At 37.0% G+C, this 18,545-nt stretch overlaps 1 pseudogene; it reads right to left on the bottom strand.

The window, feature by feature from the left end:
- Positions 1-11,614: 11,614 nt before the first annotated feature.
- The window catches only part of LOC100584009, a 68,312-nt pseudogene continuing 61,381 nt past the window's right edge, over positions 11,615-18,545 (bottom strand).

Consider the following 18,545-nt stretch of genomic DNA (forward strand, 5'->3'; position numbering starts at 1 on the left):
CTTGTTTTTAGTACTAGCATTACTCTAGTTTAAAAAGTTGTTTAAATTTCATTTGTAATTGGAAAATAATAATTATATAGGAATATATATGTGTATATATATGGGGTATAATGTGATGTTTTGCTACATATTTACAATGTGGAATGATCAATTCGGGCTAATTAACAAATCCATAACTTCACATAACTTACCTTTTTTGGTTGTGAAAACATTTAAAATCAGCTCGTTTGGCAATTTGGAAATACATAATGCATTATTGTTTATTGTAGTCACCATTCTGTGCAATAGATCACTAAAGCTTATTATTCCTCCTGTCTACCTCAAACTTTGTACCCTTTTATCAGTATCTCCCCTTTTCTCATCTCCCTCCCTCCCCCAGCCTCTGGTAGCCATCATTCTACATTCTACTTGTAGGAGTTGTACATTTTAGAGTCCACGTATGAGATAATGAAGTATTTGTCTTTTTGTGCCTGGCTTATTCACTTAGTATAATGTCTTTCATGGTTATCCATGTTGTCCAAATAACAGAAATCCCCCCTTTTAAGGCTGAATATTATACCATTGTGTATCTATATAAAACACATTTTTGTTATATATTTAACTATTGATGAATACCTAGATTGCTTCCATATCTTGGCTATTGTGAATAATACTGCAATGAACATGAAAGTGCAGATATCTCTTTGGCATACTGATTTTAATGCCTTTGGATATATACCCAGGAGTGGGATTAGTGAATCATATGGTGATACAGTTTTGGTCTGCCTCCCTTCCCCCCAAATCCCATGTTGAAATGTAATCGTCACTGTTGGAGGTGGGGCGTGGTGGGAACTGACTGGATCATGGCGGTGGATTTCTCATGAACGGTTTAGCATCATCTCCTTAGTGCTGTCCTCACAATGGTGAGTAACTTGTCGCGAGATCTGGCTGCTTAAAAGTGTGGCACCTTGCTGTCTCTCTCTCTTCCTCCTCCTTTCACCGTGTGATGTGCCTGCTCCTTCTTTTGCCTCCAATTCTGTGTGGCCTGCAGAACCATGAATCAGTTAAGCCTCTCTATTCATTTGTGTCATCTATAATTTTTTCATGAATGTTTTAGTTTTCTTTATGTATATCTTTCACTTTCTTGGTTCAATTTACTCCTAAGTATATTTTTATGCTACTGTGAACAGAATAAATTTATGTTCTTTTTCAGAAAGTTCACTGCTTGTGTAAAAAATGCTGTTGGATATTGCAGGCTGATTTTGTACCCTGAAACTTTATTGAATTCATTTATCAGATCTAACTTCTTCTAGTGAATTCCTTAGGTTTTTCTATATATAAGGTCAGGTCATTGGAAAACAGAGACCATTTTGCCGTTTCCTTTTTGATATGGGCGTCTTTTATTTCTGACCAAAACTTCCAGTACTATATTGAATATATCTGGTTAGAATAGGCATCTTCGTTTTGTTCCTGATCATAGAGGAAAAACTTCCAACTTTTCACAGTTGTGTATGTTACCTGTGGGCTTTTCAGATATGGCCTTTTATATCTAATTTATTGAGAGTTTTTATTATAAAAGAACGTTGAAATTTGTCAAATTTGTTTTCTGCATCTATTGAGATGATCATATGGGTTTTATTCTTCAGTTGCTTAATATGGTGTATCATATTGATTGATTTTCATATGTGCAATCCATTTTGCATCCCATGGATAAACCCACTTGATCATGATGAACGACTCTTTTCTTGTGCTGTTGAATTCAGTTTGCTAGTGTTTTGTTAAGGATTATTGCATGTATATTCATTAGGGATGTTGTCCTATAATTTTCATTTATTGTGGTATCCTTGTCTTGCTTTAGTATCATGTCATACTGGTTTTGTAAGAAAGTTTTTGAAATATTCCCTACACTTCGATTTTTTTGGAAGCTTTTGAGACAAAATTAGTATTAGTTCTTTTTTTAATGTTTGGTAGAATTCTACCACGAAGCTCTCTGGTTCTGGGCTTTCCTTTCATGGCAGAATTTTTATTACTGATTTCATTATCATCATCTTTCTCTATTGACGTGTTCAGATTTTGTATTTCTTCTTGATTCAGCCTTGGTCGGTTGTTTGCTTCTATAAGTTTTTCCATCCTTCTAGGTTTTCCAATTTGTTGGCATATATTGATTCATAGTAACATCTTATCATCCATTGTATTTCTGTGATATCTGTTATAATATTTCCTCTTTAGTTTCCAATTTTATTTATTTGAGTCCTCTTTTTTTCTTAGTTTGTCTTACTAGAGGTTTGCCCATTTTATTTATCTTTTGAAAGAACCAACTATTCATTGTATTAATCTGTTCTATCATTTTACTATTCTCTAATTCGATTATTTCTTCTGTGATCTTTATTATTTCCTTCTTTCTACTAATTTTGTTTTTCTATTCTTCTTTTTCTAGTTCCTCAAAGTGTAACATTAAGTTGTTTTTTTGAGGTTTTTCTTCCTTTTTGATGTAGGTATTTATTGCTATAAGCTTTCCTCTTAGCATGACACTTGCTGCATAAGTTTGGATGTAGTGTTTCCATTTTCATTTATCTCAAGATACTTTTTAAGTTTTCTTCTTAATTTCTTTATTAGTTGGTTGTTCAGGAGCATGCTATGTAATTTTCGTGTATATGTGAATTTTCCAAAAATCTTCTGTTACTGATATTTATTGTTATTCCATTGTGGTCAGGAGAGATACTTGATATGATTTCAATATTCTTAAACATTTTAAGACTTGCTTTATGGCCTAACACAGTCTATTCTGTAGAGTGTCCTGTGTATGCTCCAGAAGCATGTGTACTTTGCCTCTGTGGGATGAAATGCTTTATATATATATATGTCTGTTAGGTCCGTTCGGTCTGAAGTGTTGTTCACGTTCAAATCATCATTCCCCTATTGACTTTTTGTGTGAATCACCTATTGTTGAAAGTGAAGTATTATATTCCCTATGTTATTGTGTTACAATCTATCTCTCCCTTCAGGTTTATTCATATTTGTATTATACATTTAAATGTTCCACTGTTGGGTGCATACATATAAAATTGTGTTATTTTCCTGAAGAGTTGATCCTTTTATCTTAATAAAATGACTTTATTTGTCTCTCGTTAAAGTTTTGACTTAAGTCTATTTTGTTAGGTAGAAGAGTAGCCAACCCTGTTCTTTTCTGGTTATCATTTGCCTGGAATATCTTTTTCCATCTGTTCACTCTCATTCTGTGTGTGTCTTATGGCTAAGATGAGTCTCTTGTGAATGGCATATTGTTTCATCTTGATTTTGTTTTAAATTCATTCATCTACTCTGTCTTTTGATTGAATAATTGAATCCATTTATATTTAAAGTAAGTGTTGATAAATAAGGACTTGCTACTGGCATTTGGTTCATCTTTACTCACTGTTTTGCAGTTATCATATTCCCCTCTTCCAATCTTGCTGTCTTTTTTGGTGACTTGTATTTTTCTAATGATATGTTTTGATTCTTTCCCTTTATCTTTTGTGTATCTGCAACAGCTTTTATTTTGTGTGTGTACAATGAGGCTTACGTAAAACATCTTGTAGTTTTTTTTTATTACAACAAGAGGACACTTATGCTACATTTTGTCTTTTTTATACTTTTGAGTTCAGGGATACATTTGCAGGTTTGTTACGTAAATAAACGTGTCATGGGGGTTTGTTGTACAGATTATTTCATCACCAAGGTATGAAGCCTAGTACCCATTATTTTTCCTGGCCCTCTCCCTCTTCCAACCCTCCACTCCCAAGTAGGCCCCAATATGTGTTGTTCCCCTCTTTGTGTCCATGCATTCTCATAAGTTAGCTCCCACTTAGGACAGAACATGTGTTATTTGGTTTTCTGTTCCTGAGTTAGTTTGCTGAGGATAATGGCCTCCAGTTCCATCCATGTCCCTGCAAAGGGCATTATCTCATTATTTTATTATTTTATTATTATTTTTTAAGGATGCATAGCATTCTATGGTTTATATATTCCACATTTTCTTTATCCAGTCTATCATCAATGGGCATTTAGGTTGATTCCATATCTTTGCTATTGTAAATAGTGCTGCAATGAACATATATGTGCATGTGTCTTTATAATAGAAAGATTTATCTAGATAGATAGATAGATAGATAGATAGGTAATTTTTTAGATGGAGTCTCACTCTATCACCAGGCTGGAGTGCAGTGGCGCAATTTTGACTCACTCCAATCTCCACCTCCTAGGTTCAAGCGATTCCCCTCCCTCAGCCTCCCGCATAGCTGGGACTACAGGTGCTCACCACCATGCCCGGCTAATTCTTTGTATTTTAGTAGAGACAGGATTTCACCATGTTGGCCAGGATATTATAATACCCATTCTAATTGGCATGACATAGTATCTCATTCTTAATGGTGTGAGATGGTTTCTCATTGTGGTTTTGATTTGGGCAGTATGTCCATTTTAACTATATTTATTCTTCCTATCCATGAACATGAAATGTTTTTCCTTTTGTTTGTGTCATCTCTGATTTCTCTAAGCAGTGGTTTGTAGTTCTTTTAGAGATCTTTTACCTCCATAATTAGCTGTACTCCTAGATATTATTTTTGTTGTGACTGTGAATGGGTATTTGTTTGTGATTTGGCTCTTGGCTTGACTGTTGTTGGTGTATAGGAATGCTAGCAATTTTTGCGCATTAATTTTTTATACTGACATTTCACTGAAGTTGCTTATCAGCTTAAGAAACTTTTAGGATAGGCCGAGATGATGGGTTTTCTAGATATAGAATCATGTCATCTGTAGACAGGAATAGTTTGACTTCCTCTCTTCCTATTTGAATTCCCATTACATCTTTCTCTTGCCTGATTGTCCTGACCAGAATTTCCAGTATGATTTTGAATAGGGGTAGTGAGAGAGGGCATCCTTGTCTTGTGCCAGTTTTCCAGGGGAATGCTTCCAACTGTTTTTCATATGCTTGTTGGCTGCATGTGTATCTTCTTTTGAAAAGCATCTGTTCATGTCTTTTGCCTACTTTTTAATGAGGTTGTTTCTTTTTGTAAGTTTGTTTAAGTTTCTTATAGATGCTGGGTTTGTCTCATATGGCTCTTATTTTGCGGTATGTTCCTTCAATACCTACTTTATTGAGAGTATTTAAGATGAAGGGATATTGAGTTTTATTGAAAGCCTTTTCTGCATCTATTGAGATAATTGTGTGGTTTTGTCTCTCATTCTGTTTATGTAATAAATCACATTTATTGGTTTGCATATGTTGAACCAACCTTGCATCCCAGGATGAAGCCTACTTGATTGTGATGGGTAAGCTTTTTGATGTGCTGCTGGATTTGGTTTGCTCATATTTCGTTGAGGACTTTTGCATCGATGTTCATCAAGGATATTGGCCTGAAGTTTTCTTGTTTTGCCATACCACTGCCAGGTTTTGGTATCAGGATGATGCTGGCCTCATAGAATGAGAGAGGAGTCCTTGTCAATTTTTTGGAATAATTTCAGTAGGAATGGAATCAGCTCTTCTCTGTACATCTGGTAGAATTTGGCTGTCAATCTGTCTGGTCCTGGCTGTTTTTTGGTTGGTAGGCTATTTATTACTGCCTCAATTTCAGAACTCATGTTTGATATGTTCAGGGATTCAATTTCTTCCTAGTTCAGTGTTGGGAGGGTGTATGTCTCCAGGATGTTATCAATTTCTTCTAAAATGTCTAGTTTATATGTATAGAGGCATTTATAATCTCTCATGGTGTTCGTATTTCTTTGGGGACAGTGGTAATACCCCCTTATCATTTCTGATTGTGTTTATTTGAATCTTCTCTCTTTTTTCTTTAATAGTATAGATAGTGATCTATTATATTAATTTTATCAAAAAACCAGCTCCTGGGTTCGTTAATTTTTCTAACTTTTTTGTGTGTTTCTATCTCCTTCAGTTCAGTTCTGATTTTGGTTATGTCTTGTCTCCCGCTAGCTTTGGGATTGGTTTGCTCCTGGTTCTCTATTTCTTTTAGTTGTGAACATCTTATAGTATTAATGTCCTAATATAAGCTTATAGTGCCTTAACTTCAATCACATAAAAAAACTCCACAATTCTACTTTTCATTCACCACATTTTATGCTATTGATGTCATACTTTACACTTATTTATGTCATGTATGATTAACCAATTATTTATAGCTATAATTGTTACTTTTTATTATTTTATTGGTACATAATAGATGTACATAATTTGAAAGTGCATGTGATAATTTGATATATTCATATAATTCAATCAGGGTATTTGGGATATTCATAACCTTAAATATTTATATTTTCTTTATGCTAAGAAAATGTGAATTGTTTTCTTCTAGCTGTTTTGAAGTGTTCAACAGATTAATATTAACTATTGCCACCTTACTGATTTATCAAGCACTAGGTCTTATTTCTTCTGTATAACTCTATAGTTGTTTTTAATACACCTTTTTAAAACTCTTCTGTTAACAGTGATTTATACTCTTAAAGTAGTAGAATATTCTGAATTTGACTACATATTTACCTCGATCAGTGAGTTTTACACTTCCAAATATTTTTATATTGTTACTTATCCATTTGTTTCAACTTTAAGAAATTCCTTTAGCATTTCTTGTAATGTTGGTCTCATAATGAATGCCTTTAGCTTTTGTTTGTCTTGTAACATTTTCTTCTTTTCTATATTGCTGATGGGCAGTTTTTCACCATATAGTATGCTTGATTTGGTGATTCCCTTTTTCTTTCAAACACTTTGAATATGCCATTCCACTCCCTCCTATCTTCCAAGCATTTTGTTGAGAAGTCTACTGATAACCTTATGGTAGATACTTTATATGTAATGAGTTTCTTCTCTCTTGCCACTTTCTAGATTCTCTCTTTCCCTTTGGCTCTCAACAATTTGATTACATTGTGCCTCATAGTGTTTTTTGAACTGATTTTGCTTGGCATCCTGTGAGGTTCCTGAATCTGTATATCCCTATGCCTCCCAAGATTTGGGAAGTTTGCTGAGGATAATGGCTTCCAGCAAACCACCATGGCACGCATTTAACTATGTAACAAACCTGCACAACCTGCACATGTATCCTGGAACTTAAAATTAAATAAATTTTTTTTTTAAGATTTGGGTCCAGGCACGGTGGCTCACGACTGTAATCCCATCACTTTGGGAGGCCAAGGCAGGTGGATCACTTGAGGCCAGGAGTTCGAGACCAACCTGGCCAGTGTGGCAAAATTCCATCTCTACTAAAAATACAAAAATTAGCCGGGTGTGGTGGCATGTACCTGTAATCCTAGCTACTCTGGAGGCTGAGGTGAGAGAATTGCTCTAGCCCAGGATCAGGATGTTGCAGCCAGCCAAGATCACACCACTGCACTCCAGCCTGGGCGACAGTGAGACTCTGTCTCAGAAACAAAACAAAACAAACAAAAAATTGGGAAATTTTCACAAAGTATTTATTTGAATAAGATTTTTGACGTTTTGTCTCTTTTTTCTCCTTCAGGTACTGCCATAATTGTATATTTAATGATGTCTGATGGATTCCTTGTGCTCTTTTACTCTTTTTTTTGTCCCTGTAATTTGCTAATTTCAAATGACCTGTCTTTGAGTTTACTGATTTTTCTTCTACATAATTGAGTCTGTTATTGGAAGTTTCTATTGAAATTTTTAGTTATGTTTTATTATTCAGCTCTGGGATTTCCTTTTTATTGCTTCTATTTCTTTTTTATTTCTTCTTTTTTTACTATACTTTAAGTTCTGGGATACATGTGCAGAACATGCAGGTTTGTTAGGTATACACGTGCCATGGTGGTTTGCTGCACCCATCAACCCGTCATCTACATTAGGTATTTCTCCTAATGCTATCCCTCCTCTAGCCTTCCACCCCCTGACAGGCCCCAGTGTGTGATATTCCCCTCCCTGTGTCCATGTGTTCTCATTGTTCAACTCCCACTTATGAGTGAGAATATGTGGTGTTTGGTTTTCTGTTCCTGTGTTAGTTTGCTGAGAATGATGGTTTCCAGCTTCATCTATGTCCCTGCAAAGGACATGAACTCATCCTTTCTTATGGCTGCATAGTATTCAATGGTGTATCTGTGCCACATTTTCTTTATCCAGTCTATCATTGATGGGAATTTGGGTTGGTTCCAACTCTTTGCTTTTGTGAACAGTGTTGCAATAAACATACGTATGCATGTATCTTTATAGTAGAATAATTTATAATCCTTTGGGTATATATCCAGTAATGGGATTGCTGCATCAAATGGTATTTCTAGTTCTAGATCCTTGAGGAATCACCACACTGTCTTCCACAATGGTTGAACTAATTTATACTCCCACCAACAGTGTAAAAGCATTCCTGTTTCTCCGCATCCTCTCCAGCATCTGTTGTTTCCTGACATTTTAATGATTGCCATTCTAACTATTGTGAGGTGGTATCTCATTCTGGTTTTGATTTGCATTTCTCTAATGATCAGTGATGATGAGCTTTTTTTCATGTTTTCACTCCAGTATTTCCATCTGAAGGCTCACAGCATGCCATTGGCTCAGAAAAGGTCATGTGCCCACCGCTGAGCCAATCATGGTGTTAGAATGGCTCTGATTGGCTTACACCCACAGCAGAGACACAAAAACTGAGAATGGGAAAGCAGTGGATTCCCAGAGAGAATTTTCTCCCTGGATCTGCACCTAGAAGTGTGTGTCCCCAAATCGACAGAATCTGCTGAGATGGTTCAACTGTTAAGGCCACATAAATGTCTTCTTTTGAGAAGTGTTTGTTCATATCCTTTGCTTACTTTTTGATGGGGTTGTTTGTGGTTTTTTTGTTTTGTTTTGTTTTGTTTTTGTAAATTTGTTTAATTTCCTAGTAGATTCTGGATATTAGCCCTTTGTCAGAAGAATAGATTGCAAAAATTTTCTCCCATTCTGTCAATTGCCTGTTCACTCTGATGATAGTTTCTTTTGCTGTGCAGAAGCTCTTTAGTTTAATTAAATTCAATTTGTCAATTTTGGCTTTTGCTGCCGTTGCTTTCTGGTGTTTTAGTCATGAAGTTTTTGCCCATGCCTGTATTATTTACTTCATTTCTGTCTTCCTCACCATACTATACTTAAGAGAGACACAAAATCTGTCTCACTTATTATTACATCCCCAAGTATCTGGCACATAGCAGTTGCTCAATAAGTAAATATCAATTAATGGAATTAATTTTGCAAACTTTAGTAACTCATTCCACCTCTTTTTGAGTCACTAATAAGATGGGTTTAACTTTGCAACACCAGCCTAAAGACTGGAACTTCTGGGACCACCTCTTGAGTTCCTTCCCTGATCTAAGGTTTCTGCCATTATTTATAGAGGTCTCACTAGAGCAGTATGCTGAGTTACCTGAGATCTGTAAGCTGAATTTCCCACAGTGCTACTTCCATATCAGACACCCCTTTTTTACCCTAGAGAAGGGAACTTGATGAGTACATCTAGAAGCCAGATCTAACCATTTTACATATTGACCTCTTTCAGTTATCCCAGTATCCCTGTGGGGCAGGCACTGATCTCATGTTTGGAAAATAACACAGAGAGGTTAAGAAACTTAATGCAAGTTTGTGTACTGAAGAGGTGGTAGAGCAAGAATGAGAATCAGCTATTTTCATACTTTTTAATGCTAAGGCATAGCAGCCACCCAGATAATCCCTGCAGCTTTCCATGGCTCATAAGAGAAGGCACTCTCAGTGCATGGTAGGGGCAGTCAACTGGAGAGGCATGGTAGGCTTGCAAAGTTTATTTAATGAGGGGTGGATAAGAGTGTCTAGGGTTAAATATGTGCTAAATTTCAGAGTCCTGCTAACTCCAGCACTTGCAAGTAAAGAGAATAGACATCTGTGCTTCACCTGCTCATCAAGCACTGCTCACTCTCTCTCTCTCTCTGGGAATCCACTGCTTTCCCATTCTCAGTTTTGGTGTCTCTGCTGTGGGTGTAAGCCAATCAGAGCCATTCTAACACCATGATTGGCTCAGCGGTGGACACGTGACGTTTTCTGAGCCAATGGCATGCTGTGAGCCTTCAGATGGAAATACTGGAGTGAAGACTCTCAAATTTTCTCCCTGGATCTGCACCTAGAAGTGTGTGGCCCCAAATCGACAGAATCTGCTGAGATGGTTCAACTGTAAGAGGCGACCCTAATTTGGAAAGAAGTCAACACTAAAACAAGAGTCTATGACCTAATGGTGCCTTGTGTCTGTATCTGGATATACCTGACTTGCTGATACTAGGCAAGAGAGTACATTATCTTCCTTCCTTCCCCTTTCCTTTCCCCTTTTTCTTTCTCCCTCCCTCTTCCTCCTACTTCTTATTCCTCTTTCTCAACTGCTCCCTTCTCTCTTTCTTTCTTAAGCCAGTATTTCTTAGGTTTTCTGTTATTTGAGTTCCAAAGAATCCTATCAGATATAGTTCATCTTATTTAAAGATCTCAACAAGTATATAAGACAGTATATGCAGGGCAGGACAGAAATTAGAGGCATTAAATTTATAATAAAAGTTTACAAAACTTAAATTTTCTTATAAACCGGAAAATCTATTACAACAATACCATCTTCAGTAGGCAGAACAGTGTTGTGTTTCAGTATTTTAGGCCGGGACCTAAAGAACCTGGCTGCTGCTACATTTTAGTGGCTGACTGCTAAACTGGCTTCATTTCCCTTTCTTTCCCTTGTCTTGTTTGTTGTTCTTTTCACTTCAAATGGTGTGAGCTGTGTTGAGAGTAAAATTATAAGGTCAAGAGCAAAGGTACAGGAGATTGACAAGGCCTTTTACATGTGTTTTAAAGGGTAAAAGTGGAAAGCCTGCAGGTAAACTACCCAAAGTTTATTGAATTTTAATCTCTTTTACTGATTATATAAAAGAAAAAATGATTTACAAATCTGGATTTCAAATTCAATAGCAATTATCATTCCTTTTTCCCCTTTGAAGTATCTGTTTTCATAAGGTATTTTTAATTTTTTTGTGGAGGTCTACTACACCACAGCAGAAGAGCAGCAGAACAGGATAGATTCCCATTTGACAGGGCAGGAAACTGAAACTCAGAAAAGTTAACTGAACTGCTTAATATCTTATGACCAATAAGTCATAGAACAGTGTAACAATTCTGGGTTGTTGATATTTATCTTAATGCAATAATATTCCATGCTGCCTTCAGCCTGTCTTAAAATCAATCAGGGAAGCCTGACTCAGGTAGTGGTTTGGTGAGTGATAGTCTATTTCAGTGGTTCCCAAACTTGAATGCATATCAGAATACTCTGGAGGCCTTGTTAAAACAGGTCTGATCTCCACTCCCAGGATTCCTGAGTCAGTAAATCTGGAATGAATCTCAGTAATCTGCATTTCAAACAAGTTCCCAGGTGATGCTGGGATGCTGGCTTGGTGTCCACACTTGGAAAACTGCTAGTCTATTGGACAGAATGACTTCAAATAAAGGAGTAGCAGAGGCCAGATAAGTAATACACAAGCTGGAGACTGACCACAGTCCACAACCCCCAAGCTGAAAAGCAGCTTTCATAGACAGAGAACAACATATGCAGCTTCCATTTACTGAGTACTTACTGGAGGCAGGCATTGTATTAAAAGCTCTATACAACTATCCTATTTAATGTTGTTTCTCTCTAGTATGCATTTGCTAACATCTAATGAGGTGTGAGAACCAGCTCAATCCTTTGCCACATTCTCCACATTTTGTAGGGTTTCTCTCCAGTGTGAATTCTTTCATGATTAGTAAGGTTTGAGAAGCACTTAAAGGTTTTGCCACATTCTTCACATTTGTAAGGTCTCTTTTCCATATGAATTCTCTTGTGGTTAACAAGGGTTGAAGGGCAGGTAAAGGCTTTGCTACAATCTTCGCTAATGTAGGGTTTCTCTACAGTATGAATTTTCTTATGTTTACTAAGGGCTGAGAACCACTTAAAAGCTTTTCCAAGTTCATTACATTTATAGGGTTTATCTCCAGTATGAATTATCTTATGTTTAGCAAGGTCTGAGAACTACTTGTAGGCTTTGTTACATTCTTCACATTTGTAGGGTTTCTCTCCAGTATGAATTCTCTTATGAATAGTAAGGTCTGAGAAGCACTTAAAGGCTTTGCCACATTCTTCACATTTGTAGCATCTGTCTCCAGTATGATTTCTCTAGTGTTTAAGAAGGGTTGAGGAGCAGGTAACAGTTTTGTCACATTTTTCACATCTGTAGGGTTTCTCTTCCATATGAACTCTATGTTTAGTAAGGTTTGAGAACTTTTTAAAGGCTTTGCCACATTCTTCACATTTGTAGCATCTCTCTGCAGTATGAATTCTCTTATGTCTAGTAAAATCTGAGAACAACCTACAGTCTTTGCCACATTCTTCACATTTGTAGCATTTCTCTGCTAAAAATTTTATGTTCAGTGAAGATTGAGCACAACTCAAAAGCTTTGCCACATTTATTACATTGACAGATTTTGCTATGGGTAGTTGACAAACATTGATAAAGGCCATTGTAACTGCTTTTCTGCTCCCTTGCAATTACTCACACTTTGGCAGTCTTTCTTTAAATGTAAATTAGTAAGGTCACAGCTTCTATATTTTCTCAGAATCACTTTTTTAAATGAATCTTTTATGTCGTGCTCTGGCATTATCTCTGCAGTAAAATGAAAAGAGCCAGCTGGGTGTTTGGCTACTGTCTCCTGTCTCTTCAAATTTCAGGGCTCTTTTCTTTGCTCCAAACAGGCAATCAAGTCTGGCTTAAAGATAGCAAGACCCAAGGAGACGAGGTTTCTGTAGTTCTCTAACATCACATCCCTATACAAATGCTGCTGAGCAGAGTCCAGGCATTCCCACTCTTCTGGGGAGAATTCTATGGCCACATCCCTGAATGTTAACACTCCCACTTCCTGGCCTCCGGATGTTCTGCTGTCCTCCCTATGGATCTCCCAGTACCTGCAGGTCACGGGATAACAGGGGCTATGATAGAGTCACCAAGGAGCTCCTGGAGTGGAGGAGATGGAACAGTGGAGACGGGAACTGGGCTCAGAGCCTGGGAGCTAGGAGACAAAGCACTTCTATTTCTTTATTAAACTTCTCATTGTGATCATGCATTGTTTTCCTAATTTCATTTAGTTGTCTCTCTGCATTTTCTTGCATCTCTTTGAGTTTAAGATGATTATTTTGAATTCTTTTTCAGGCAATCTATATAACTCTATTTCCTTGAGGTCAGTTATTAAGCCTTTATTGTTTCCTTTGGTGGTGTCATGTTTGCCTTAATCTTTGTTATCCATGTAGCCTTGCATAAATATATGTGTAATTGAAGAAGCAAACTTCTCTTAGAGACCTATAGACTAGTTTCAATGAGTTAAAGTACTTCCCTGTAAGGTCTCTGGGCTGATGAAATTGACTCTGGGGTTGTAGTTGAATGGGGTTAAATCCAGGTATTGTGGCTGATGCTGGGTCTACAGTGGAGACCACAGTTGGCCTATTCTTAGGGGCCCTAGTGAGTGTGGGTCCTACCTTATCACTGGGTGGGCTATACTGTCTTCAGGACCTTGATCTTTGGGGCTTGCCCTAGGATGAGTGTCCTCTTCAGAGTTCAGACATTAGGCCTGTTACCAGGTATGCCTATGGGTATATTGGCTTTTTATGAGTCTCTGGAAGGACATCCGTTGGGTAATTAGTTGAATTCCTGAGTTGTCCATACCACTCCAGTCCATGGCCGAGATGAGCTACAACTGAGACACAGGGTTGTTTCAGGTCCACAACTGACACTGAGATTTTTCAGGCCTGTCTTCGGGGGATAGGCATGTCTCCCAGTGGGTCCCTGGGTAGACAGGCCTGCTTTTAGACTGTAGTTGAGAGGGGATGCAGGTAATTTATAGGGATGTTTCAATATCCACAGTGTTACTGAGGTCAGGGTGTCAGCCTGAAGGAGCAGTAGTGAATTTGCTTTTTTCCGGGTCTCTAGAAGGCCAAACCAGTCTTAGTTCTCAGACAAGAGGGCCAGTGCCAAGATCCAGGGGTGCTTAATGAATCACTGAGGGACAGAGCTTGGCAAGGCTGCCACAGAGACTCAGATAGGTTCATATCCTGACAGGATACTGGCTGGGTAGAACTGCTTCCAGACCACAGCTTTGGGGGGCTGAAACCAAGCTTCAAAGATAAGTCAGAATCTGCCATGGGACTCATGTTGGCAAGCTAACTCAGTGGCAACTGCCAACAAGACACCCAACAGTTCCCTGTATGAGCAGAATTGCTCCAACATCACAGAGAGGCTGGAGATGACAAGGCCTTTTCCAAAACTTCTGTTTTGAATATTGTCCTGGTCTGTCTCCCAGGAGTTCTCTGTGCATGCAAGGTAACTCTGGAGTTGCAGCAAAGGGATGCTGGAGCTGAGACAGGTCTCCTTTAGGGTGTTCTGTGGGATGAAGGTTACCAAGCCTGTCCAGTTGGCATAGATAGGCATGTCTCCCAGAAGTTCCATGTGCTTTTTGATAGCTCTCTGACTAGCAAGAGGGCTCTGGAGCTAAGACTAGGCCCCTTCAGGATCTGCTGTGGGACAGAGGCTGGCAAGCCTGTCCCAGTTGCACAGATGGGTCCTTATACAAGCAATACTAAGCTGAGACTGCTGCAGAGTGGGGCTAGAGCCTAGTTACAAAAATAATTTTCAAGTCAACTGCCAAGACCAATATTGATGAACACATGAGCCTTTCTGCCGAGGAACTATTGTGACTCCTTTTGGACTCCTTGGTAACATTTGGTAGCAGGCTCAAGGCCAAACTAGACTCTAGCCATGCTCTTCAGGAAATGGGGGTGTTTCCAGGTTTGAATTCAGAAACACAGTTAATGTATCTATCACCTGGGTGTGGGTCCTCACTCTCAAAATGACCTCGCCTAGGTCTTGGACTCCATGAGGGTTTCACAACCTGCAGCCTAAATACTAAAGCTTCCACAAAGAGACTTTGGTCTGTGGAAGAATGCAGCTGATCTCCTGTTCTGCCACCTTGCTAACATCATTTCAACAATGCCATTAAAAAAAAAAAAAAGACAAAAGCCATATAATTCTAGCCCCACAGCATTTGCTACTTTAATCAGATATTTTGAATAAAACTAATTAAATATTTGCCAGAAAATTTCCTTCATACGGATTGAATGCACATAAGGAAATGTTTAAAACAATTGTTTTAAGCATGAAAAATTGATATTTAGACAATTAATGCATCTATTTGACAAACCTGGAGCAGTTACTGTGTGCCGCTGAGGTTTCTACCTCTAGATGCAGGAAAGGGTACCCTTGTGCTTTCTGTTTGTCTAGTTGTGGCAAGACTGAATAGAAGAGTACAGGGAATAAATATGGAAAGAGAATTTCTGCGACTCAGGAATAACCTTGTAAACAATGACGATCCTGTTTTCCTGCAAAGAATAACCTAAAATTTGAGTTTCTGTGAGAAGTGTTGGAAAATGTCCCCTACCACCCACACCTGGTAGATTATAACGAAACTAATTAAAAGCAAGCCGGGGAAGGAAGGGAAAAAGGGAAGGAGGGCGGGATCAGGTGGGAGGGATGGAGGCAGAAAGGAAGAAAAGAAAGACACTTCCAGTTTTAAGATATTACATTAGAGATAATATGTCAATTACGGTATTATCAGGCTATATACAATAGACAAAAATTGACCTAACATCAATATTTCTCCAATTTTAAATAATTTAAAAACTAGGACTCATGCATATGCCATAAGTCTCAAGCTTAGGGTTTGCTTTAAGAAAGCATTCAATAAATGGTTTTCCTGAACCAAAATCTCCCTTTATCTTTATCCATCCATCATATTTATCCATTTTGGGTTTTTTTTTTTCTTTTTGACAGTACAGATCTTAGTCATCTTTAAAGAAGAACACATCCATCGCCTTATCTTTGTTGTTCACAGACTACCTCTTGAACTCCTGTGCTACTCACCAGATGTATTAAAATGTTAATGTATGTTCTCCACTACTATTTTCTTATCACTTTGTCCATGATTATTTGTGGTAATCTCATCTTATTAAACATATTGGGTAGCATGATAGGAATCTCGGAATTTTTTTTCCCAAGCATACCATTTCTAACTACTTCAAAGGAAATACTTCAAGGCTAGTGTTCAATGAGATGCTTTTACCAGCCAATTCAAATTCAACTTAAAATACATGTTTTCTATGAAAACTTCACAAACTAGTTTTAATAAACTTACATAAGCCTGTTATTCAAAATCATTCATATTTTTATTAAGTTGATGGAATATCAGTTCTAGTTTATTCACATGCTCTCTGAGATCAACTAGTTTCACTCACCTAGGTTTTATAATTTATTTCTTTAGTACTACACTAAATTTACTAAACCGTATAAAATGCTCTGAGCTTCTTAAAGAAGCCTTAACTACAAATGATTTAGCTAAAACCCAGCAAATTATAATTACATTTGAAAGACAATTTTAGCTTTGTATTAATCAAATATGCTTTATAAAGTTTTTTTTTTAAAAAAAAAACAGCATTATAGAAAAGAGGAAATCAAAATCTCTCAAACACATGTGAAAAATATTTCTACTCATTTAGGAATCCAAGAAATGCAAATTAAAACTCAATTAGATTTCATTTAAAAAGTACCAGATTAACATTTAAACAAATCAGAAAATGCCAATTGTAGGTGAAAATGTAGATAAAATATGTACAAACTAGTACATTTGAGGACATTAGGTAGAACATTTTATTTGTATTCTGTAATGTATCAATTCAATTTTATGTATATGTAATCCAGAATAGTATTTGCTCATGTGTACCGGAAGACATGTATAAACGTATTCTTAGCAGTTTTTTTTTTTTTTTTTTTTTTTCAAATTAGTCTACCTGGTTATGTTCACCAAGCTTAGGATGAGTAAATTTCGTTACAGTCAAGCAACATAAAAATGTAGATTACAAAAACAAATAGTGGTATTCAACAATACGAAATTACCTTACAATGTATAGCACAAGAAGCAAGGTACATAATTATGCATAGTATGGGTTAAAACCAAGCAAACCAAAGCAGTGTTTTGAAATGGTGAATGTGTATGAAAATAAAAAGTATAAGGGAAATATTATCACAGAGATGAGAGTGATTATTTCTGCAGAAAGTACTATTTGGGAGAGGGACACACAGAAGATTCAAGGGCACTAGAAATGTTATCCTTTTTAAGAAGGTGATAGTTACATGGATTTTTATCAATAATGAACTAAGCTACACATATATTTTATTTATTCTTGTGTGCATATAATACTTCTCAGAAAAGTAAAAATCAATCTAACTCCCATTTTACATAACACAATACAGAACAAAAAAAGTCAGGAGATTGGAATGAAATCAAAACAAAATTAAGAATACAGTGAAAAAAATGGTTGCTTTTTTCCCAGGATCTCAATAAAACATCTATTAGCTAAATATTCCTTGGCTTAGTTCAAATTTATAAAAGGCTTAACAAATGAGATTGACTTCTATAATAAAGAGACAAGATACCTGAATAGTTACAGCACAGACAATTTAATTGGGTTTCATTAAGATTTTGATTATATTGGCATATATAGTTATATAATGTGGCATATGATACTCAGACTATCAGGCTAGTAAATGACTTTGGTATTGACTGTGGCTTTTGGAAATTAGGTGATTAGTGATTTAAAAGAAAATGGAAATAGAGTAAAAGAAAATGGAAAAGAAGTAAAGGAGCACTTGGAAAATTTCTGTGCAGTCATTGTAAGATATTAACTTTGCCAGTTTTTTTCTATGACTTACATTATGTTCTAATTCTTTTTTTTTTATTATTATACTTTAGGGTTTTAGGGTACATGTGCACAATGTGCAGGTTTGTTACATATGTATCCATGTGCCATATTGATTTCCTGCACCCATTAACTCGCCATTTAGCATTAGGTGTATCTCCTAATGCTGTCCCTCCCCCCTCCCCCCACCCCACAACAGTCCCCGGAGTGTGATGTTCCCCTTCCTGTGTCCATGAGTTCTCATTGTTCAATTCCCACCTATGAGAGAGAACATGCGGTGTTTGGTTTTTTGTCCTTGCGATAGTTTACTGAGAATGATGTTTTCCAGTTTCATCCATGTCCCTACAAAGGACACGAACTCATCATTTTTTATGGCTGCATAGTATTCCATGGTGTATATGTGCCACATTTTCTTAATCCAGTCTATCTTTGTTGGACATTTGGGTTGGTTCCAACTCTTTGCTATTGTGAATAGTGCCGCAATAAACATACGTGTGCATGTGTCTTTATAGCAGCATGATTTATAGTCCTTTGGGTATATACCCAGTAATGGGATGGCTGGGTCAAATGGTATTTCTAGTTCGAGATCCCTGAGGAATCGCCACACTGACTTCCACAATGGTTGAACTAGTTTACAGTCCCACCAACAGTGTAAAAGTGTTCCTATTTCTCCACATCCTCTCCAGCACCTGTTGTTTCCTGATTTTTTAATGATGGCCATTCTAACTGGTGTGAGATGGTATCTCACTGTGGTTTTGATTTGCATTTCTCTGA

This window comes from Nomascus leucogenys, chromosome 2 (assembly GCF_006542625.1).
Source record: "Nomascus leucogenys isolate Asia chromosome 2, Asia_NLE_v1, whole genome shotgun sequence".
In the NCBI taxonomy this organism is placed as follows: domain Eukaryota; kingdom Metazoa; phylum Chordata; class Mammalia; order Primates; family Hylobatidae; genus Nomascus; species Nomascus leucogenys.